We start from the raw sequence: 24,458 nt of genomic DNA, 5'->3' as shown, positions 1-24,458 counted from the left end.
GTTCTGGTTGTTCCTTGAGCACTTTGTTTTCCTGGCTTCTCCTTTCCTTTCAGAGAGAGGGGCAGGGTTGTCAGCCGCCCAGCAGGAGGTGGAGCCAGCATTGTGGAAGGCAGGCACAGCCCTATTCAGGCCTAGGTGCTACCCCCTCCCACCACTCTAGATGCAGATGGAGCTATTCAGCCCAGGGATTGCCCACTTAGCCTCTGGGAGCCACCCAGCCCCTGTCACTCACAAACCAGACAGTCAATTCACAAACAGGCCAAGGCACACAGAAAGGTCAGACAAGAGAACAGCCACTCTCTAAAAGTGCTGTTCTCAAACATGGGATTTAAAAACCACCTTTCCAAAAAGATGTGTTATTAAATTCTGAGTTCAGGGATACCAGACTTTTATGTCCTATCTTGCTCCTATGGGAATATATGAAGGTAACCACTGTACACAGCATTCCCCATTATAGCCTATGGGCAAGATAGCCTTATAATAGTGAAAAACAAAAATGGCTGTAATTCACTACCAGAACATGTCACCTGCACTAGTCCATAGGGGTGTCCAATGTGTACAGAAAGGAAAGGGTTAGGCCTGGTCAGTGGGGACACTGGCCAGGTTGACATGGCAGTCCACAGACTGCACACAGGCACTGCTGTGGCAGGCCTGAGACACCATTTTAGGGCTACTCATGTGGGTGGCACAATCAGTGCTGCAGGCCTACTAGTAGCATTTGAATCACCAGCCCTGGCACACTCAGTGCACTTTACTAGGGACTTCTTGGTAATATAAATATGCAAATCATGGATAACCAATTACAATAACAATTTACTCAGGGAGCACTTGCACTTTGACAATGATCAGTTGTGGCAAAGTGCCCAAAGTATCTAAACCAGCAAAAACAAAATCCAGCACAGCGTAAAAAATACAGGAGGTAGAAGCAAAAAGTCAGGGGAAACCACGCCAAAGATGCCAGGTCTAACATATATATACATATATATATATATATATTCACTGAAAAAAACAAAGGTTAGAGGGAGGTTAAAATTTGGTTCAGATTTTACATACAGAAAACCATAGAAATTCAGCAGTTATAGTAACCTGAGCTAGCTATATCTTACACCCCGCAATGCACTGCTTATTACTGCCCATATTACATTACTCATGATATGGTCAGTACCATTGTAGCAGGGTTTCCGTTCTCCCACAGAACTGTGCATAGAGATTTGGAACCTCGGCGAATTAGGGTGACCCAAAACTCACCTCAGTACCCAAAACCCCTTACCAGGCTAGCTACAGTGTCTCATTGGTCATAACAAACTTCCAATGATTTAGACAAACCAGAACATGAACTTACGATACCTCAGGTCACGTGGAACACAGGAGCACTCTTTCGTTATACAATCATTTCAAACCAGAACATGGAGTAAATGAGGACACGTGCATATCTGAAATATTTATTTACTAATGCCGTTTTCTCAAACGCAGTATCTTAGATAATACAAGGAAACATATTATCAGAAGCAAAGTTATCAGCATAGTTACTAGTCCATAGAAAGCAAAAGGTGACAGCATGCTAAGATGCTTTAATGAATAAGCGTTAACAACACCTAAAACTCACCCTCCCTAACTAGCATATTATATTAATATCTAAGAAGGTCTCTTTGGGTTTTAGCAGGGCGGGCCCATACCTCAAGATCCTAGTATGAAGAGATCACATCAGCTTCCACCAGCTCTCTGCATGCGAACCGCATCAAGTGTGTATGTGTGCTCTAAGCAAAGCAATATAAAAAGCGCCTAAAGCCAGAATTTGGCAGAAGCTGCACTTTTGTTATGTCTATGAAGGTGCGGAGATCAGACCTCATAACAATTCTGTGTCGAGTTATCCTTGAAGCTTCAGCACTCTCTGTACAGACATAGTTTATTAAGCAAAGCTGATATCAGAGCAATAACATGTTATTCTCATGTAAATCACAACACTCTTCTAGGTTGAAAGCTAAATCAACAATTACGTGCCGTGTGCAGAAGCAGCAAAAGGAAAAAATGGCGTTTAAACATTTAATAAGCCCATGCTAACTTAACACAATATATAGATAAGCAGTAACTATATGACACTCCCCCATGATCCGAGCACGGATAAGATAAGATAAGATAAGGGCCTCATCATGAAAGCAGAGTTCAAGAACGATGAGCAAAATTTACAATGTAAACATTGAAGGGACAAAAATTTGCAGGAATCAACTCATAAAAATTCAAAAACTCAATATTTTGTTCACTTTGGCTCAAGCCAATAGGTCAGGGAGGTGAAAAATTCAAGCAAAATTTACAAAAAGGCATGTCAAGGGGTCATGATCAGAAACCTGGAAAGCGTCTTAGTGCAAGACCGAATATGCAAAATATGCAGCCACAGCCTCCAAAAGGAAGTCACCGTCTTCATCCGAAAACAGTTCAGCCATCCAATTTAATAATGGGAAAGAACATACGTGCTCTTCTAGTACCGGAGCCTCTATCACCATCAGAGGACAACTCGGTGGGTTCTCAAGAAAGCTCTGTGCCAAGAAATCTTGCGCTGCTGCGAGTATGTTCCAAGGACCCATTAGTCCATGCATCGCTGCCAAGGCCATAATCCTATCGCCAGAACAAACCAACTCGTGAGCCACGACGGGACACATCAGCTGATTAAAATCGACGTCAGGAGAAACCGTCTTGCAGAGACACAAATCAATGGCCCAGTCAAAATCACAGCTCAGGCAATGAAATACAGGCTGGACACAGGTGAAATAGGAAAACCGAAACGATAATCCAAACGCCGTGCTTAAAGTTGCAAGCGGCTGTGTTCCATAATATTCAAGCATCCTATTGCGAAACAGTGCCAGTAGGGGCAGTGCGGCTTCTTGCACAGGAAGGGCATCCATGTTTAATGAAACAAAAGAGCACCAGAATGCCTGCCGCCAATGCCAGTAAAACTGGAAATCCACCAAACAGACTTGAAAAAATAGAATGGAAGAAAGCAGGTATGACTCCAAATATTTTCTCAAAGGAAGTCAGGAGTCCACTGCTAACTATTTTAAAAAAATGCGCCAGCCCAGTCGTGGAGGACGCGTTAAAGATTGAATGAACCAGCTTGCTGAAATGCAACGGCAAATCAGTATTTAAAAGGGCCTGAACCTCTGTGCGAGTGTTAGCTATGTGAAGCACAAATGTTTCTCGAGCCGAACTCAAGGCCACTTCTTTTTGGGACAAAAGAGCTCTTATTCTACTCATGCCATTGAACTCCGCTGTCAAGGTTGGGATGCACGGCCAGAGGGAAACATCCCCGTTCCCATGCGTGGGTGGGTAAAGTACATTTTTGCAGCAAACTCTCGTTCAGTTACTGTTACCACATAAGCCACACCTTTAATTAACCCACAACAATTCTCATTATTTAAAAGCAAATAACTTCCGTTCGCCAGTAAGGTAAAAGTGGGGATGATTGCTGGAACTGGCATTCCTTTTAAAACACAGGCTAAATTTGGTCGGTCCTGGTTACAAGAACCGTGCAATTGTATGTGTCTACACATTAAGGAGTGATCTGGTGTCTCCGTACACTCCTCCCCATTCAGATAAACTTCCTGTCTGTCCTTCAAACATCTGTAAGTAAAAGGGAGGGACCAGACTTCATGGAGAAAACCACTACCCAAGGGTTCATATCGACCTATGGCAACATATCTCATACAATTAGTAAACTTATACAAAGCAAATGGTAATGTTATCAAACCGTGGATAAGCCACGTTGCAGCAGTGGCCTCCGCAACAGAAAAAGGCAAGGATTCTAATCTTTCAATATGTAACATTGAAAAAGACGCATCTCGCATGGAAAGCAAGCGCTGCTTGTCAGTTAAATTAAAAGGGGCAAAGAGAGAGGAAACATTCATGTAGGTCCATGGCACCTTGCCAGATTTCAACGTCTGTAGGGTCCACGCTAATTGCATGACAGAACGCAATTGATTTTGGCCATGGTATAAAGCAGACACCTCATCCTGCACAATATCTACCACAGAGGACACAATATTATCTAACGTGTAAATGCGGGAAGAAAGCATGTTAATACTATTATCAACTACAGCAAGCACATTTCAAAGGTTAGCTTGATCAATTGCTCTAAGGCGAGTCGCCGCCTCAACCTGTGATGTCTTCCAGATTTCATTGTAAATAGCATATATCCATCTTTTTGATCTACCACTAGCCGGGCCTTTTATGAAATCATTTAAATCTACATCTTCATTCAGCTTGGAAAGATGAAGTTTAACCGCAGCCAAGGTAGAATGTTTTAGCCAATTCTGACATAACTTCCCAACTGAATAAGTTGTAACAGAATGGTCAGTGTCAAAACGGGGATCAGGTCTGACCTGTCTAAAACCACCAGATAAACCTAGAAAACGGTGCTGGCATGAATCAGCACTTCTGTGCCACATCAGCCAACCTTTTGGATCCATACTGGATATGTTAAAGGATGAATTAAGTAAAAGGGTCTGCAAGTCCCTAATGGAAAACTGAGTAAAATTACTCCAGCCAGAATATTCCTCTAATTCAGGGATGGTAGGAGTATTTAAGTTTTTCAGAAGTAGCCAATCCAAAGCATGTTGTTTGCGAAATAGATGCATTCAAAAACAACATATGATTCGGGATAAGACATGCGCGGTGCAAAGCCTCAGTGCCTTGCACCTGCCAGTGTTTGGAACCCCAAACTGATTTAAGGTCAACAGTTTCCTTCCACAATTCGTAGCCGCCAATAGCCAACTGATCTAGAAAGGACTTCGAATACAATAATTTAGAATCGGTAAGTCTAACTTTGGACATTGGCTTCTGTGTCATTTTAAAATAAAAGGACTCGGGATTGGACTGATTAAAGTCGGTAAAATAAGTGTACTTTTTCAAAAAAGTACTGGAACTGCCCTGTTTCGGAGCTGGGCAATGCTCCCACTGCGTATAATTAACAGTATTCCTTCCGGAATTAGTTTTATGTAAGAAGTGATTGCCAAAATGTTGAAAACAAAATAAATCCCCATAATTAGCAGATTCTAAGTACAAATCCTCAGCATAATATTTCAAATCAGAAAACAAAGATTCTACGGCCTGGACATCACGATCATCAGAACGTATGTTTTGTTTCACTACATCCCCCATGTTAACTCTAAGGACATTAGGGACATTAACGACTTCAGTAGGGCCATGAATTTGAAACCTAACTGCATCCCACACAATTCCATCAAGGACTGGCCAAGCAGTGATGTTAACAAATGTCAAGTCTCTTTTCAATCTGTGTGCTGAATGTGACGAGGAAAGGGGGGCCAAAGTTCCATTGAGATGTCGAATGCATGTTCTTTCCTCGACATAGTGTCCATTGATGAATCGAAAAAAATAAAACACAAAACCAATTGACATAAAAAGGTAAACTGAAAAAAGTACCAGCCAAATATATGTCCAAGGGGGAATCAAAAAATGTTTTTTAAATAAATTGGCATAAACTGCAAACTGTGAGGGATTCTTCGAAGCATTGGAAACAGTGTCAAATGAAAATCTTGATTCAGTGGCCAAACGTGTTTGCAGGTCAGGCATGGATAAGTCAGTGGGGTAAGTGTAATCAATATCATCATGGTCTGTACCAGGCAAAGTACTTAATAAAAGATTGGAAATTTCAGGTAATTCGATGGCCACTTCAGGTTTAGGAATAGAAGCAGTTGCCAAAACAGAATTTCTCACAATGGAAGGACAGGAGACTGCCGGTGTCATACTAAGAAGAATCGGCCACTCTGTGTATCTTGACATTGTCAATGGAGATAAACCTGTTTTCCTAACAACCTGGAAGTGGCGGTAAAATGACTGTTCTTGTGCCCTTCACTCAAAGGACTGGAACCGGAGCTCGATAGGAAGGTCCAAATTCTTTCTTGTTATCGATCTTCTCTCGAACCAGTTCTCCAACTTGGGGTAGCCAGCCAACTACCGGGATCTGCAACGCAACATCCGATGTGGAGGGCATATGTTCCTTTGCAAGACTGTCTCTGGTCTCCTGTAGATTCTGTAAAACATTGCAATGTTCATCTACGTCAAGGGTTGTGGCGCGAGCCACGCAGTCTAGACCATCAAGGTCAGGGACGTACATCTTGATCCCAAAGAGCATTTCGTATGGGGTCCGCCCACCCAGAGACCTTCTAGGGAGATTATTAAGAGCACGCTGCACGCCATTGAGGTGAGCCAGCCAGTTTCTGCCAGTGCCTATAACTTGAGCTGTCAAAGATTGCTTTAAGTCACGGTTCATTCGCTCCACTACACTATTACCCTCAGGTCTGTAGGGAGACGAAAACTTGACTTGGACCCCCATCGAAGTCATGGCATCCTTATACGCCCTAGAGGCGAAAGCCGGACCCTGATCCGAATGGAAGGTACCACAGGCAAAAATCCCTACAAAGACACGCAAATCTCTAATGACAGTCCGTGAATCAGCGCTGCGATGGGGCCAAACCCAAAAAAAGGCTGTGCATGAATCAACTGCTACTAAGATGTACTTATACGCAGTATCAGAGGAAAAAGGACCGCTGTGATCTAAATAAACACAACCTAGTGGTTTATTAGATATGTACAACTGTGTCTGTGGCGGACGCGTAGCAGTCGAAGGTTTAATCTGCTGGCAAATGTCACATTGAAGGACATAGTCACGCGTCTGTTTGTACAGTCCCCGCCACCAGAAATGCTGTTGTAATTGAGTTACAGTGGCCGAAACGCCCGCATGCGCAGACGCCACGCCTTCATGCGCCGCTGTAATCAAGCTAGCTCTGCGATCCGAGTTGGGAATTACACGTTCACCAACATCAGGAATTTTCACAAAAGTAACCTTTTCGAGACTTAAGTGGTAAGTGTACTTCGAAGGGAACCCCGTAGAATGTTTACTTCCCTTCTCAGTGGCAGCAACAGACGCCAAGATGTCATCATCAATCTTACTTTTGGACCATGTAACAGCTGCAACTAAAAACTTAAAAACCACTGATTTCGCTGCTTCATCAGCAAGCGAGTTACGGACAGCGTGAACTCCCACGCGCTGATGGCCGAGAGTATGAATCACAAAAACGAGCGGCAGATGAGCTTTAAGCTCAGCCACTCAAACCCAGATCATCTTGTGTTTTATTGTGCTACCCTTGGAATCACGAAAATCATTCTGAATCCCAAAAAAAAACAAGTTTTCATTGTAAGACTGGACACAGTAGTAAGAATCACTCACAATAAGAGTAGTCACACTCGGATCAGCGTACTCCAACGCTAGTAAAAGAGCACGAAGCTCTGCCAATTGTGCGGTGAAGTCCCCCAGAGTCTGCGTGTGCACAACTCTGGACTTGAACTCATCGTGCACCATGGCACCGACCACAATGGCGCATGCGGAAACGTAGGCGTGTTTAGAGCCATGCCCAACCTGCGCCGAACCATCAGTGTAAATGATGCAATGGAATTCCTCCAAAGGTCGCATAGCTAGAGGAGCAGGATGAACGAATTCATACTGCAAGTACTCTTGCGATCGTAATGAGGTGTCAAAAATAAACGTGACATCCGTGGACGTCAAGGAAGCAGCCCATTGTATCCACCGAGGGTGCAGAGCTTTAGAATTCGGTACACAGGCTTTCGTAACTGCCTCCAAATGAGGACAGGGGGTAACTACCAACATGCGTTTTCCCTGTGACAGAGCACGTTCCTTAAGAATCGCCATCTGCACAGCCGTTAAAACTTTCTCCACAGTGGAAAACCGCATCTCAGCCGAAGTGTACAAGTGTGATTTGTAAGCAATAGGTACCGTGTCACCTTCATTAAAAGTGAGGTACGTGAAACCCACCGTCCCAGGTATGATTCTTATCACCAGGTTAGTGTGGTTATCACGAGTAAGTAAGAATTTAGAAGCGAGCAGATCAGCCTGCAAAGATTGCAAAATGGCTGAGTGCTCAGGCAGCCAGCAAGATTTGGAAAAAGTTGGTTGTATCAAAGCATACAAAGGCTTGATACGCTGGGCATATCCCGGAATGTATGTTCGTCCGAAATTTAAAAACCCAGTAAAGACTGTAATTTTTTCAGTGTTGTCGGAGCGCGCAGTTGTGCGCATTTCTCCAGGAAGTGAGGAGCCAAACCTCTACCTTCATTGTTGAGCTCATAGCCCAGGAACAACACTGTGTACTCTGCAATGTGCGATTTCGCAAAGTTAAATTTGTAACCCATGTCTGCAAAGTTACAAATTATGCCGTTGACGCGACACAAATGCTCCCAAATATCGTCGTCTGTGAGATAAATGTCATCCACATACGAGTATGCATCCGGGTCGATTCTCTCCAAGAGAGAGACTATGCGGGCAGTGAAAATCCCAGGACTATTCTTATAGCCCATTGGGAGACGCCGAAAGTGTTTATGGACCCCGGCTGAAGTAAAGCTGGTCCATTGGGAACTAAGACCATCCAATTTATGGGCATAAAAACCGTTGGAAATGTCAAGCGTGGTTTTAAAATGCTTATGCACAAGACTATCCACTAGGGCAGAGCCGTGAGTATTCTGTACTGCACAGTTACGGCAATGCGAGTTTAAATGCCTGTAATCCAATACCAAACGATATGATCCGTCCGGCTTGTTCACAGTGAAAAGGGGGTGATTCATCAGAGACACGCACGTTTCAATTACTCCCTGATATTCTAATTGTTCAAGGATAGACGCGACGGAAGCCTTGGCTTCCCGCCGAATGGGATATTGAGGTTGAGTCTGCGGCTGAGACCGCAAAGGAATCTCGTGGCTTGGGGACAATTTATCCCAACCACACTGGTTGCGGTACAGAGCCGGCGCTAGAGCCTAGCCCAGTCTTCTGCAAAATGTTGCGCATGCTCTTTCGAGACAGTGTTCGCGAAACTGGGGAGGATCACCTCCTCCCCTCGCGGCGCTGCGAGGACAAAAGGTGGGGGCCAGTCAGCCTCCGAAAGCAAAATGTCATACGTAGACGAAAGATTTTCCCAAAACACCCCTTTTACAGTACGTTGTATGTCTCCTTCGATTAATAGGACAATTTCAAAAAGTCTATCAGGGGGAGCAACTCTTGTATCAGCTGTCTATATTACAACAAAAACATCAGTCGCTGTCACCTTTAGTAGTGGACGCAGGGCCTCTCTCACAATGGTCATCTCCGCTGCGCTGTCCAGCAAGGTCAGAGCCCACGTCAGATTCAGAAGCCGCGTTCTCACTATCTGTGGCATATCGATGCGCTGTTAAGGCCACAACTTTCTTTTTAGCAAACTGCGGTCTCTTCGGCGTTGTGCCTTCCTGCTTCCCGGCACCGTCAGCCTGGCGGGGCTGGTCACGTCCTTGTTGACCACCCCGATCTCTACCCCCTCCTCCACCACCGGTCTTCGGGGCCGATGAGTCCTGAAAGGAACGAGGAGAGCGTTGATCAGAAACCTGAAATCGATCAGGTGATTTAATCATCGCGCGATCGCGCAAGTCATAAACACGCTCTGGCTGCGCAGGCACTGGAGGCACAGGACTAGATTCCTGAGTCTGCTGCTGTTGCTTAACCTGTTTCTGCTTTTTCTGCCAATTTTGTTTCTTGGACTTGGGCTGGACTTCTGTCTCAGAAGACTGCCCCTGAGGTTGCTTTTCCTCTTTGACAGAAAAAGGCTTTAGACCCTTACTAGTGCGACCTACTGTTTTATAAGCAGCTACAACAATCCTCGCTAACTGGCGGGGTTTTTCGGCATCTGGGATAGCCGCCAAAGCGTTAGCCACCTGAAAGTTCACATGTTTCCCCCTTGATATTAGCAAGTATGAGATCGCAAACTATGTCAAAGGAGCCACACAGGCGCATACCCAATTCAACCGCCGCTTCCGGTCCGTGATCATCCTGAACACGTTTAACGATCGTAGGCAGTACAGCCATAGATGGAGTGCCGAAACACCGTGGATAAACAGCCACAAAAGTTCTACCCCAGGTCTCACAGTCAACGAGTTCGGGTGCTAAATCTTTCGGTAAACTTATCGTCAAGATTCTATGTTTTTCTCCAGGAGTTGTATTAGGAAATACTGCTTCCAGCTGGTCAAATTTCTCGGCAAGCCAGAAAGGAAATTCGTCCTTGTCCTGGGGACGCTTACCCATAACAGCATTGACCATTACAGGACTGAGCTTCAATCCACCCTGTCCCGCTGGAAGAGCCGGACCCCCGGGACCCCACCCGGGAGATGACGACCTATGTATTGTACTAACGCACGAATCACGGCAATGAAAACTACATGTAGTCTACGAACCTCCGCTAAGGTACAATTGCCGTGCTGAGGATGAGGAGTAAATCCAGCTAAAACAGGCCAATTTGCGCCCGGAATGGACAAAGGACCTAACCTCGGAGCGGTCAAAGAATGGGGTAGGGCGCCACCAAACCAAACGCGATGCTGCCAATGATCAATAGGTATTTCCAGTGCCCTGTACGGAGTATATTCATTCGGCACAGGTGAGGGAGTGTAAGTGTGGAACACACCAGAATTAGCGTCCACAGCCGGAAATGTCACCCACGAATAAAAGAGTTCGTATGGTTAAGCTGCTTCCGCACTCACCACCAAAATCACAGCCAAGCCATCAACGGGAACATTGTAAGTCTGCAAATGATTGCGCACCGCAATGCGACTATGCTGTGGATGTCCACAGGCTGGGCCATGATTTCACAGGAATCTAGAAAAACAAAGTAAACTTTGTAGCACAACTGGGTAGTAATTCAAGGAAACCGTTTTTAGAAAGATTCAAGCTTGAAAAGACCTATTTCAAAAATAGGTAGGTTTGTCCGACACCACCGTTTTCCGGAAACGACAGTGAAGGGGTTAAGGTTTGAATGATATACTACTCGAGTGTCATGATATAAGACCACCAATGTATGGGCGCAATGTAGCAGGGTTTCCGTTCTCCCACAGAACTGTGCATAGAGATTTGGAACCTCGGCGAATTAGGGTGACCCAAAACTCACCTTAGTACCCAAAACCCCTTGCCAGGCTAGCTACAGTGTCTCATTGGTCATAACAAACTTCCAATGATTTAGACAAACCAGAACATGAACTTACGATACCTCAGGTCACGTGGAACACATGAGCACTCTTTCGTTATACAATCATTTCGAACCAGAACATGGAGTAAATGAGGACACGTGCATATTTGAAATATTTATTTACGAATGCCGTTTTCTCAAACGCAGTATCTTAGATAATACAAGGAAACATATTATCAGAAGCAAAGTTATCAGCATAGTTAGTAGTCCATAGAAAGCAAAAGGTGACAGCATGCTAAGATGCTTTAATGAATAAGTGTTAACAACACCTAAAACTCACCCTCCCTAACTAGCATATTATATTAATATCTAAGAAGGTCTCTTTGGGTTTTAGCAGGGCGGGCCCATACCTCAAGATCCTAGTATGAAGAGATCACATCAGCTCCACCAGCTCTCTGCATGCGAACCGTATCAAGTTTGTATGTGTGCTCTAAGCAAAGCAATATAAAAAGCGCCTAAAGCCAGAATTTGGCAGAAGCTGCACTTATGTTATGTCTATGAAGGTGCGGAGATCAGACCTCATAACAATTCTGTGTCGAGTTATCCTTGAAGCTTCAGCACTCTCTGTACAGACATAGTTTATTAAGCAAAGCTGATATCAGAGCAATAACATATTATTCTCATGCAAATCACAACGCTCTTCTAGGTTGAAAGCTAAATCAACAATTATGTGCCGTGTGCAGAAGCAGCAAAAGGAAAAAATGGTGTTTAAACATATAATAAGCCTATGCTAACTTAACACAATATATAGATAAGCAGTAACTATATGACACCATCACTCATGACTTCTCAAATGACATCACTCAAGTGTTTTGTAAATGTTTCAGACACTGAAAGATAAATCTCAAGCTAATGCATGAGTAAAATTACTATTCTTTCTGTACGACTGAGTGTTAGTTTTTCTAACAAATATAATCTGAACTATAATCCTGTTTTTAAAGCAGGTGACTATTTATGAGAGAACTAGCCTCTATGCTGACAGATGTCCCCAACTTAAATAGGTGTATGGTAATGCTTTTCGACAGTCTAAGGTGTTCATTGAGAATCACTCTACAGTAATGGCTGAGTATGGCTGCGTTTTACAGCATACTGACCACTTTGCTTAGTCCTCTCTACTTTGTGATGAATGTCTGTAGTAGTTTTTTTTTAGAAATTCATGTGTTCACTAAGACCTCTCTCTAGGGTGATGGCTCAGTGTAGTTGTGGTTTGCAATGGACTAACCTCTCAGTTGACACTTGTCTCTAGGATGAAGAATAATTTTACTAGTGGTTTGTGATATCGTGGCTCTGCTAAGACCTCTCTACTGAGTGTATGTTGTACTTGTTTGTGTAAAACTGACATCTGCACTAAAACCTATTACCAGGTTGACGAGTGGTGTTTTTGTGGTTTGTGATGAACTAACCTGTATGGTTTGACATCGTACTGTGGTCATTCGTGTTTAAAGTAGTGGTTTGGAAGATACATGGCTATCCGTTGAGAGCTCTCTCCCGGGTGATCAGTGAGTGTAGTAGTGGATAAGATTACATTGAGCTCTCTGCTGTATGTCTCTCAACTGTCTCAGTTTCTTATTTAAAAAATATTTAAATTGTATTTTATGAAGTATATTGAAGTTTACTTTGCTGGATGATTTCATTAGTGATATCAGTGATGTCATTTGAGATGTAATCAGTGATGTATTCAGTGATGTCACTGACCATGTCATAAGTGATGTAATATGTGAGGTCATAAGCAGTGCTTTGCAGGGGGTGTAAGTTATAGTTAGCTCAGGTGACTATAGCTGCTGAATTTCTATGGTTTTGTGTGTGTAAAATCTGAACCTAACTAGAATGCCTTTGTTTTTTTCAGTGAATTTCTACATGCTTTTTAACACTATTTCCTAACTATAACGTCCATGTAACCTTTGGTTATTTTCAGTAGATTTTCATCCTTTTTTGATATAAAATGTACTATAATTGGGTCCATGAGTTCAGTTTACAAATTTACATTTTCACAATTTTATTACTGCATATTATACACACATTCATTCTTATTATGTACTAGCTGTACCCGGCCACGCGTTGCTGTGGCTCAGTCTGGTTAAATGGAAGAGAAAGAAAAGAATAAGCGCATGGTTTCTAATTTGTTTAATTTCACAATGATTGTGGGTATACAATATGGTTTTGTGACTATTGTCTCTATGCGTCCCTTGTAGTTGTTGCGCAGCAAGCAAATCAATAGGGTCTGTTCGGCCTTTTGATTGAAAACACGCACATATTGAACACACGCGTATCCGAATCCAACGTTGTGTATATATAAACACGCACTAATGTTGCAAAGTGAACCAACTCCTCCTCCCTCCACCCACTTCCCGGTCTGCCATCCGGACACCAACTGTCCATCCTAATATATAGACTATAGTCTCTATGCGTCCCTTCTTAATGTTGCAAAGTGAACCAACTCCTCCCCCCTCCACCCACTTCCCGGTCTGCCATCCTGACACCAACTGTCCATCCTAGTATATGTAGACTATTGTCTCTATGCGTCCCTTGTAGTTGTTGCACAGCAACCAAATCGATAGGGTCTGTTCGGCCTTTTGATTAAAAACACGTGCGTATTCGACGCGCGCGTATTCGAATCCAACGTTGTGTATATGAAAACACGCATGTATTCGAATCCAAAGTTGTGTCAAAATGTCAAAACAATCGGTGAAGAACTTTCGGAGATTTACGATTTTGAACAAACGAACATTTACATTTATATTTATATAGATTTAAAACTAAAGATTGCAAATTAAGGAAAGGTAACTTATGAAATCTTTCAGTACATGTAATGCACCAAGGCTTTCTTTTTTTAATTTATTGTATGGATCCACTGATCAGTACCCAACCAAAAGTGCACATTCAATACTAAAACAACAACACATTTATTTTTATTATAAACTTATTCTATTGTAATTTCTGTAAGTCTATTGCTGCCGGTGTGAGAGTGTGTGAGTGTTGTGTGAGTGACTAAGTGGGTGTGTGAGTGGCTATATGGTTGTGTGAGTGACTGTATGGGTGTGCGAGTGGGAGTGGCTGTGTGGGTGTGTGAGTGGTTTTGTGGGTCTGTGAGTGGGTGTGTGAGTGGTTGTCTGGGTATGTAAGTGGTCTTGTGGGTCCGTGGGTGTATGAGGGGCTATATGGGTGTGTGGATGTGTGAGTGAGTTTGTATTGGTGTGTATGTGGGTGTAAATGTGGGTGTGGTGGGTGTGTGGGTTTTTGAGTGGGTGGGTGAATGGTTTTGTGGGCCTGTGAGTGGCTGCACAGGTGTGTGGTCCTGTGAGTGAGTATGTGAGTGGTTTTGTGGTTAAATAAGTGGGTGTCTGAGTCGTTGTATGGGTGTGTTGGTGTGTGAGTGGCTGTATGGCTTTATGAGAGGGTGTGTAAGTTTGTTTTGCATGTCTTTTGAATGAGTGTGTGAGTAGCTGTATAGGTATGTAAGTGGTAGTGTGGGTGTTAACGTGTGTTTGGATGTGAGGTGTGGGAGACATTTTGTTGGTCTGTGTGTGTGTATGCGAGTGGCTGTACGGGTGTGTATGGTTGTGTGGGTGTATGAGTAGGTGTGTGAGTGCATGTATGTGTTTTTTTCAATTGGGGTATGGATCAGCAGACACACCACAGACCACACAGGGTGTTGAGTGCTGTGGTGAATCCTTAAATCCTTGTGCATTAAAAAAAACATTTTTAGACAATTTCATTCCCCTGAGGGGTCCCTCAAAGATCACTCCATCAGTCTCATGAAGTCAGGGTACCCTGACTCCTTTTAACACTTTAAAAAGTACATTTTCCACTTGGGAACCAGGTCACGATGCACAAAATGGCAGCCACAACTTTTCTTCCAGGTTGCAGTCATCTAGATCCACGGATCCACCGCCATGGATCCACTCAAGACCCATGATTCCACCACTGTGGATCCGCGGTGCCACCCCGGTTGATCTGCAGCTCTAGATGTAAATACATCTTTTTATTTAATAAATCCATAACTGCTGTACAGATTTCCAACAAATTACATAAAGCACTCTTTCTGGACTAATTTCTAGCTTTCTGCCAAATTTTTTTGGGCTGTAGTCATGTCTAAAATCCTTATAGGAAAATGCATGGGCAAAACACGATTTGCCCCCCCCCTACTTTTTCTCATCCCCAGCTTGATGGATCACCCCAAAACTTTCTAGAAAGCAGCTGAAGTGACGGGCAAACTAGTTTTGAAAAACTTCAGGAAGATTCAGCAAACGACACCAAAAGTTATTAGCAAAACAAAAAACATCTTTCCTATGGAAACTAGTTCCTAACTATAACTACTGACGACTGCATGTATGCATGTGTGTGTGTGTATATATATATATATATATATATACATATATATATTCACTGAAAAAACCATAGGTTATAGACCATATATAGTTAGGAATTAGCATTTAAAAAACCTTATTTTACTCACACAAAACCATTGAAATTCCATATATAGTTAGTTGCACTAACTATATATCGCGCACCCGCAATCCACTGCTGATCATGTCACATATTACATCATTCATGACATGGTCAGTGACATCACTGATGACATCACTGATGACATCTCAAATGACATCACTGATGACATCACTGATGACATCATCCAGTGACTGTATAATTCTGTAAAGTTAAAATATGTCTTACATATTGAAGAATGAGTGGATGTATAAGTGTCTTGATGAAGGATTTAGTAGGGGCATGGCTGACTGTATGAGTGACTGATTAAATGTGTCTCACTGAGTGCATGGGTTAGTGACTAAACTGTCTTAATTTGTGCATCATTATGTCTGTTGTTCTGTAAACTGCTGCATGTGTTGATCATTAGCTATATGATTAACTGTATGGGTTATTGATTGGTTGCCCAAGCATTTGTATGGGAGACTGAGTGTGTGTGTGGGTGGCTGGGAGGTGTATGACTCTCTGCATAGATGTGTGAGCAGTTGATTGACTAGATGTATGGGTTCAAAAGTGCATGTGGAAACAGCTGTATGGGCGGTTGACTGTGTGCATGAGTGTATTGGTGAGTGAATGGATATCTCAGTGCTACATGTCAAAGTAAGTACATATGTAAAACACAGTACATGTGAGAGTTGACATATATAAATAACTGTGCATAAGAGCCAGTGAATGTGTGAGTGGCTGTATGGATCATTGTGAACTTGTATCAGGGATTGTATAAGTGAGTAAATATGTTTTAGTATATGTTTGAATAAGTAAGGTGTGTATAACTGTATAGTTGAGGAAATGGAGGTGTGATTGATTCTTTGCATGACTGACTAAGTGTCTGAGTAACTCCATGGATGAGTGACAGTCTATGAGTGTCTGTTTACACTGAGTGTATCTAAGGTTATATTAGAGTCTGAAGAGGTTCATCGTATTATCACATGAATGATGTCATCAGTGATGTGATCAGTAATGTCAAATGAGATGTCATCAGTGATGTCATCAGTGATGTCATTTGAGATGTCATCAGTGATGTCATCAGTGATGTCATTTGAGATGTCATCAGTGATGTCATCAGTGATGTCATTTGAGATGTCATCAGTGATGTCATCAGTGATGTCACTGACCATGTCATGAATGATGTAATATGTGACATGATCAGCAGTGGATTGCGGGTGCGCGATATATAGTTAGTGCAACTAACTATATATGGAATTTCAATGGTTTTGTGTGAGTAAAATAAGGTTTTTTAAATGCTAATTCCTAACTATATATGGTCTATAACCTATGGTTTTTTCAGTGAATTTTCAAGGTTTTGTAAATGCTAATTCCTAACTATATATGGTCTATAACCTATGGTTTTTTCAGTGAATTTAAATGGTTTTTTAATAGCAAATATCATAAGCTGTCGAATGTCAAGTACGTGGTAAGTGAAAACATTTTCGTGTTTATGCACACTGATCTGCTTTGAATGGTGCCCCCCCCCCTCATTTCTATTAGGAGTACTCTCTCTTTGCAGATAGTGAAAGGTAGTTAACGCAGGCCTTTGCCCCCGTTGTAATCCGTCGTGCCTGCTTCTCTCTCCATTTGATTGATTGTTATCCAAGTATTTACTGTTTTAGAATTAGTTCTCTTTGGTTCATTCTCTATTTACAAACAAACACAGAGTCGCAATACTCTGTTTAGTCTTTGCAGATAACGAAAAATCGTGTAAAAAAAAAAGAAAAGGAATCGAGCAAAATCAGTAGGCCACTAATGGGATCTCTTTTTGACCTCGCTAAAATAGAAACATTAGGAACAACCCCTCATGACAAATACAAAACTAGTGAGATGAACTGAACTCCACACAATGATGGCTGCAAAACAGCTCGGCTCCGCCACCCACCCCGCCCAAAATAACGATAAGGAGCGGCTGCCATGATTGGTTGCGGAATGGCCACAACGGAGCTACGAAATGGTGCTGCTCTCATGCTAACCCCAGCTTCAGTCTGAAACATCCAGAAACACTGTAGACTACCAATTCGATCAGTTCCGGTAGCGCCCCAATGTAACCCGGTAGAGAAGAACTAGCCCTCCCCTCTTTGACTGATGGTTCTTGTTGCCTGTCCCTTCTGTTGTCATTTAACAGAACTATTTAGCCTGCTGAAAGGGGTTGTGTTCCGACCGCTGGTTGGTGGAGACATTTTGACTATATTCTGGACGCGTAATGCGTCATATGACGCGCCGCGTTAGCGCATCCGGAAGTCATCCGGGGCGCGCAGCGCGTAACGTAAGCATAACAAGTCATGTGACTTGTTAATAAAACTTTTCATTGGTTCATTTTACTTTTCTTATTGTAATGATGAAAGGCTTGGTCATATCACCTACAAATTACGCTTTTCATTACTTCCGAACATTATTTTTTCTTAAATATATGTTATAATGTTCCAGGCTAATGTACTTTCCCGGAAATTTTACAACTGTCCTGCAAGTAAAATATATTCTTTTTTCGAGAAAAAGAGCGTTTCTTCGTCCCATGACGGAGCCGTTGAGCAAAAGAGGGTCGACCTGCTGTCTTAGTCGCCGATACGCCTGAATATGAGATTCTTATCGATCACTTTATGTTGCAGGAATAGAAAACACAACAGCCCTTGACCATTTATCTTTACTGCGTTCCTTCGTATTATACCTTTTACCCTTCATGTAATTGGTCTGCTTTATTTCACTTGCCTTTTAATGATTCTAAAACAGTGACTATTATTAAAAACTTTACCAATGTATATACTACTACCATGTTTTCTTTTAAAAACCTTTATTGTGAAAATTTCATTATACAAATACGAGCCTATAACCACGTGGGCCTGCCACGGAGCAAACTGTAATCGTATATGATGAATAGACATTTACACTGTAGAGGAACGTAACGGGCGGGCCATTAGGTTGCAAGAACTAAGGTGTCTAACAGTTACGGAATCGGTGGACGTACATTTTATAATTAAAATACGACAGGGCCAGTTACAATAAAATTATCTAGATATACATTTGCGGGCAAGTACCATGGGTGACGTTAATTCGAACTTTCAACAGTACAGTAATCAATAACACATCAGAACTTAATATCAATAGGGATGTCGAAATATTCAATCAATTCTCGTCCCCGCCCGCCATGTGCTTCAAAACTGCATACGTATCTCGTGATTTCAAGGTTCTGCAACCAGTACACAACAAGGAGTTACGAGTCCCATTTATTCCGGCGCCATTTTGGGCGAGGACGGGCAGGTCCAGGATATAGTCAAAATGTCTCTACCAACCATCGACTATGATGATGTTCATATGCTGTATTTATTAGAGTAACACTCATCTGTCCACATGAAATTAATTTACCACAATCTAAACATGTCATTTTAATCTTTCCAAAGTTCTTCTAAATATTTGGGACCGTTTCCCTTGCCTCTGAAGCTCTCAGTGCCACTTCTTTGATGAATGTACTAGCAGGTCAGGGGTTCTCCTCCAAATCTCTCTTTTATGCAGCACTATAATTAATTGGTGCCACCTCTCCATATGACGATGCATGGTATAGTTACCACAACTATATTTTTTTTCGGTTCCTCTGGAGAGTTCATCGTGGCAGATGAAGCGTGTAACGTACCGGGCATTTACCTTTTTTTGCATGTACAGGAAAGGAAAAAAAAATCGAGCGTCCGAGTTCTAAGGTGTCCCAGGGCCATTTTAGTGGACCAGGCCCAAATCCAAAGAACAGGCCGCCATTTTGAGAGTCCTCTTGCAGCCGCCTGTCGCTGTAGCATCAACAGCAGCCGAAACTCAGCTGAATGGCAACTGAAACGGTAAAGGGGCGCCCCACTACAGCAGACGAGCCTCCACCTAGGAAGGCCCATTCACGCCGGCTCCCCCCCCCCCCCTTCGGGCACCCCACGCCGTTATTCGGAGCAGTATTGTAGGATGGCCACACCAGTGCGGCAACTTGCTAGACATCACCCCGGTGGTAACCGAATCTCAACGCCTTGTGGTGTCTTCTATTCAGAAAACATTGTTATGCTGCCTTCGACCTATTCGCCGCAAGTGCGCACACAACTCAACTGCATAGCTTGCTAGACACCACCTCGGTGCCATCCGGATCTCGGAATGTCAGCGCCTTTTGGTGTCTTCTCTTCAGAAAATATTGTTGCGCTGCCTTTGGCCCCATTCGCACATCGGTCCGCAACTTAGACATCACCTCGGTGCCATCCGGATCTTGGCATCTCAGCGCCTTGTGGTGTCAGTCAGAAAATATTGTTGCGCTGCCTTTGGCCCCATTCGCACATCAGTCCACTACTGACACCATCTCACAGGCCAACAGGGCGCCCCACGCCGACTTTTACCATTGTAGGATGGCCACACCAGTGCCACAACTTGCTAGACACCACCTCGGTGCCATCTGGAACTTGGCATCTCAGCGCCTTGTGGTGTCTTCAATTCAGAATATATTGTTGCGCTGCCTTTGGCCCCATTCGCACATCGGTCCGCTACTGACGCCATCTCACAGGCCAACGGGGCGCCCCACGCCGACTATCAGCATTGTAGGATAGCCACACCAGTACAGCAACTTGCTAGACATCACCTCGGTGCCATCCGGATCTCGGCGCCCCACTGCAGATGAAGTGCCTCTCAACTATGAAACCACCACGGTGACATCCGGATCTTGGCGCGTTGTGCTGCCTTCGGCCTATTCGCACATCGGTCCGCTACTGACGCCATCTCACAGGCTAATGGGGCGACCCACGCCGAGTTTCAGCATTGTAGGATGACCACACCAGTACAGCAACTTGCTAGACATCACCTCGGTGCCATCCGAATCTTGGCATCTCAACGCCTACTGGTATCTTCCATACAGAAAATATTGTTACGCTGCCTTTGGCCCCATTCGCACATCGGTCCTCAACTTAGACATCACCTCGGTGCCATCCGGATCTTGGCATCTCAGCGCCTTGTGGTGTATTCTCTTCAGAAAATATTGTTGCGCTGCCTTTGGCCCCATTCGCACATCGGTCCGCAACTTAGACATCACCTCGGTGCCATCCGGATCTTGGCATCTCAGCGCCTTGTGGTGTCTTCTACTCCGAAAATATTGTAGAAAATATTGTTGCGCTGCCTTTGGCCCCATTCGCACATCATTCCGCTACTGACACCATCTCACAGGCCAACAGGGCGCCCCACGCCGACTTTTACCATTGTAGGATGGCCACACCAGTGCCACAACTTGCTAGACACCACCTCGGTGCCATCCGGATCTTGGCATCTCAGCGCCTTGTGGTGTCTTCAAATCAGAAAATATTGTTGCGCTGCCTTTGGCCCCATTCGCACATCGGTCCGCTACTGACGCCATCTCACAGGCCAACGGGGCGCCCCACGCCGACTTTCAACATTGTAGGATGGCCACAGAAGTGCGACAACTTACTAGACACCACCTCGGTGCCATCCGGATCTTGGCGCGTTGTGCTGCCTTCGGCCTATTTGCACATCGGTCCGCTACTGACACAAACTCACAGGCCAACGGGGCGCCCCACGCCGACTTTCAGCATTGTAGGATGGCCACACCAGTGCGGCAACTTGCTACACACCACCTCGGTGCCATCCGGATCTTGGCATCTCAGCGCCTAGTGGTGTCTTCTATTCCGAAAATATTGTTGCGCTGCCTTCGGCCCCATTCACACATCGGTCCGCTACTGACGCCATCTCACAGGCCAACGGGGCGCCCCACGCCGACTTTCAGCATTGTAGGATGGCCACACCAGTGCGGCAACTTACTAGACACCACCTCGGTGCCATCCGGATCTTGGCGCGTTGTGCTGCCTTCGGCCTATTCGCACATCGGTCCGCTACTGACGCAAACTCACAGGCCAACGGGGCGCCCCACGCCGACTTTCAGCATTGTTGGATGGCCACACCAGTGCGGCAACTTACTAGACACCACCTCGGTGCCATCCGGATCTTGGCGCGTTGTGCTGCCTTCGGCCTATTCGCACATCGGTCCGCCACTGACGCAAACTCACAGGCCAACGGGGCGCCCCACGCCGACTTTCAGCATTGTAGGATGGCCACACCAGTGCACCTTACTAGACACCACCTCGGTGCCATCCGGATCTTGGCGCGTAGTGAAGCTGCAGCAGCTGCAAATAAGCTTCAGACAGTGTTACAACCGCTGCTCAGAACTCTCAACTATGACACCACCTCGGTGCCATCCGGATCTTGGCGCGTTGTATTGCCTTCGGCCTATTCGCACATCGGTCCGCTACTGACGCCGCCTCACGTGCCAACGTATTTTCTCCGCATTTTATACCCTATGCCGCATAACAGGTCATGTGACTTGTTTATAAAACTTTTCATTGGTTCATTTTACTTTTGGTTTCCTAATGATGGAAGGCTTGATCATATGACCTAAAAACAACACTTTTCATTGGATGAAAACTTTTTTTTTTTCCCAAACGATGAAAGCCCCACCTTGTTTCTGGATGTTTCAGACTGAAGCTGGCGTCAGCATGAGAGCACCACCATCTCGTAGCTCAGTCGTGGTCATTCCGCGAGCAATCATGGCAGCCGCTCCCCACCAGAAGCCTGCAGGAGTCGGGGCCCCCAAAACTTTTGATGAATTCTCAAGGCGGAGGGGACGCTTTCGAGAATGGGGTCCAAGACCTAGCAGACAAGCGTCCGATTTCCAAGGTGTCCCAGGGCCATTTCAGTGGACCAGGCCCAAAAAGGAAACAGCCTGCCGCCATTTTGAGAGTCCTGTGACAGCCGCCTATCGCTGCACCGCAAGAGTGGGCGCAACTCAGCTGAATTGCGGCTTTTGACACAGTGGACCAAAAACGGACGGAATGGCAACTGAAACGGTAAAGGGGCGCCCCACTACAACAGATGACACTCCACCTGGAGAGGCCCGTTCACGCCGCCTCCCCCGGGGCGCCCCACGCCGTTATTCGGAGCAGCATTGTAGGATACCAAAACCAGTGCGGCAACTTACTGGACATCACCTTGGTGCCATCGTTCTGCTGCCTTGGAACTATTCGCACAACAGTTTGCTACTGATGACCCACCCCCCGCGACGCCCCACGCCGTTATTTGCTGGGTGGCAACTTACTAGACATCACTTTCGTGTCATCTAGATTTCAGCGCGTTCTGCTGCCTTGGAACTATTCGCACAACAGTTTGCTACTGATGACCCACCCCACGCGACGCCCCACGCCGTAAATCTGGACGTTGTGCTGCGTTGGGACTATTCGCACAGCCGACCGCTACTTCGTTGTTTTTCCCTAAAAATGTTTATATGTTATTACTATTTTTGTTTTCTAGTATATATTTATAAATTATTAAAGTTTTATAATCTTACTACTTTGTCGGAGTGCTATATATTTTTAATGTGACACATAGTTGTAAAAACTTTGATGTACAAAGAGTCATCCCTGGAATCTTCCGCTTCAGGCTCGGTCTCCTCCCCAATCACAATACAGGATGGTTTTCAGATAATAGCAACGCTTCTGCTGTGACGGATCTCATCGAGTGTGGGCCTTGATCTACTATAACTCCTTTGAAGAGGGGTGATTCTTTACAGCTGTGGCCATAAACTACATCTGCAGGGCTAGCTGATACCCTAGGACCATCCTGGACAATCGGACACAGAGGAAAAGGAGTGTCAGAGGGTGCGGTAGTGAATAGGGCGAAAGGGAGGTGTCGGGCGGGCACAGGGTGTGATTCTCAGGGAAGAGCAGCGCAGATGGGGGGAGGTTTATTACCCATGCATAAGACAGAGAGCGGGGGTGACCACTGCCTGGGGGAGATGCTTGCGAGGGTGGGGAGCCATGCTAAGAATCGACAGCGTGCACAGAGTGGGTCTGGTCAAGGCATCTAAAATGGCTGCCGTGCACGACAAAAGTGTGGCATTTGAAAAAAGACAAGATGGCGCAGACAATGTTTTTCAACACTTCCTGATTTCCTTCGAATCGAACGTTAACAGACGTTGGGGCATATTACCAAAGTTAAGCGATATTTATCCCTAACGATGCTTAGCAACGATTTTTTTACCGTCAGAAATTATCGCAGATAAACCTTGCTATTATCAAGGTTTATCGCAAATACGATAAAAAACGACCGCAATGCATTAATATCGCTGAAAACTCAGCGATATTCATGCATTACCGAGCTAATGCTCTTAGCCATGTTATCCACCTCCCATTGGATAACATGGCTAAGAACTGCTCAGGGCAGGTGCTAGCTTTTGGAGATATTCGCGCTTATCTCGAATATTTCAAAAAGTTGATAATAGGAGATAGCGATGTTAGCGACTGTTTCCAGTCGCTAACATCTTGGCATGCCCACTTTGCATGTCATTAGTGATAAATATCACTCACATGCAAAGTGGGGCCCAAGATGGTCGCTATCTCCTACTAGCCGTCGCTAACTGGTGTTAGCAACAGCTAGGTAATACACATATAATTTTATCTCCGCGAAGCGGAGCGCTGTTACAGATATATATCTTGTTTTTGAACGTTAATTTCTCAAAATGCACTGAAGCACATATATTGAGACCTAGCAAAGGCACATCGGGCTACCAGTCCCTAATATTTTATCAAGTTTCGTGCAAATCCATTCAGCCGTTCGATTATTATTATTATTTTTTTTTTTTGCCCCGCGGGGCCCTTTTAAAACCTCCACATCAAACCTAGGGGGTCAGCGAGGATCTACTATGCCCCCTTATGGTCATTTGCCCCTTCGCTTTGGCCTCCTCTTGTCTCTCGATCCTACCGAGAGACAAGATGGCGGCCGCTACGGACTGTTTGGAATGTTTACAGACACCGGAGAGCCAATCAGCTTCACTTCGCAAAGCTCCGTAACGCGAAAAGTACGCGAAGCGGTGCGCTGTTACAGATATATATCTTTTTTTGAACG

The sequence above is a fragment of the Lissotriton helveticus genome, chromosome 2_1 (genome assembly GCF_964261635.1).
Source record: "Lissotriton helveticus chromosome 2_1, aLisHel1.1, whole genome shotgun sequence".
Taxonomy (NCBI): Eukaryota; Metazoa; Chordata; class Amphibia; order Caudata; family Salamandridae; genus Lissotriton; species Lissotriton helveticus.
This window is presented reverse-complemented; position numbering follows the sequence as displayed.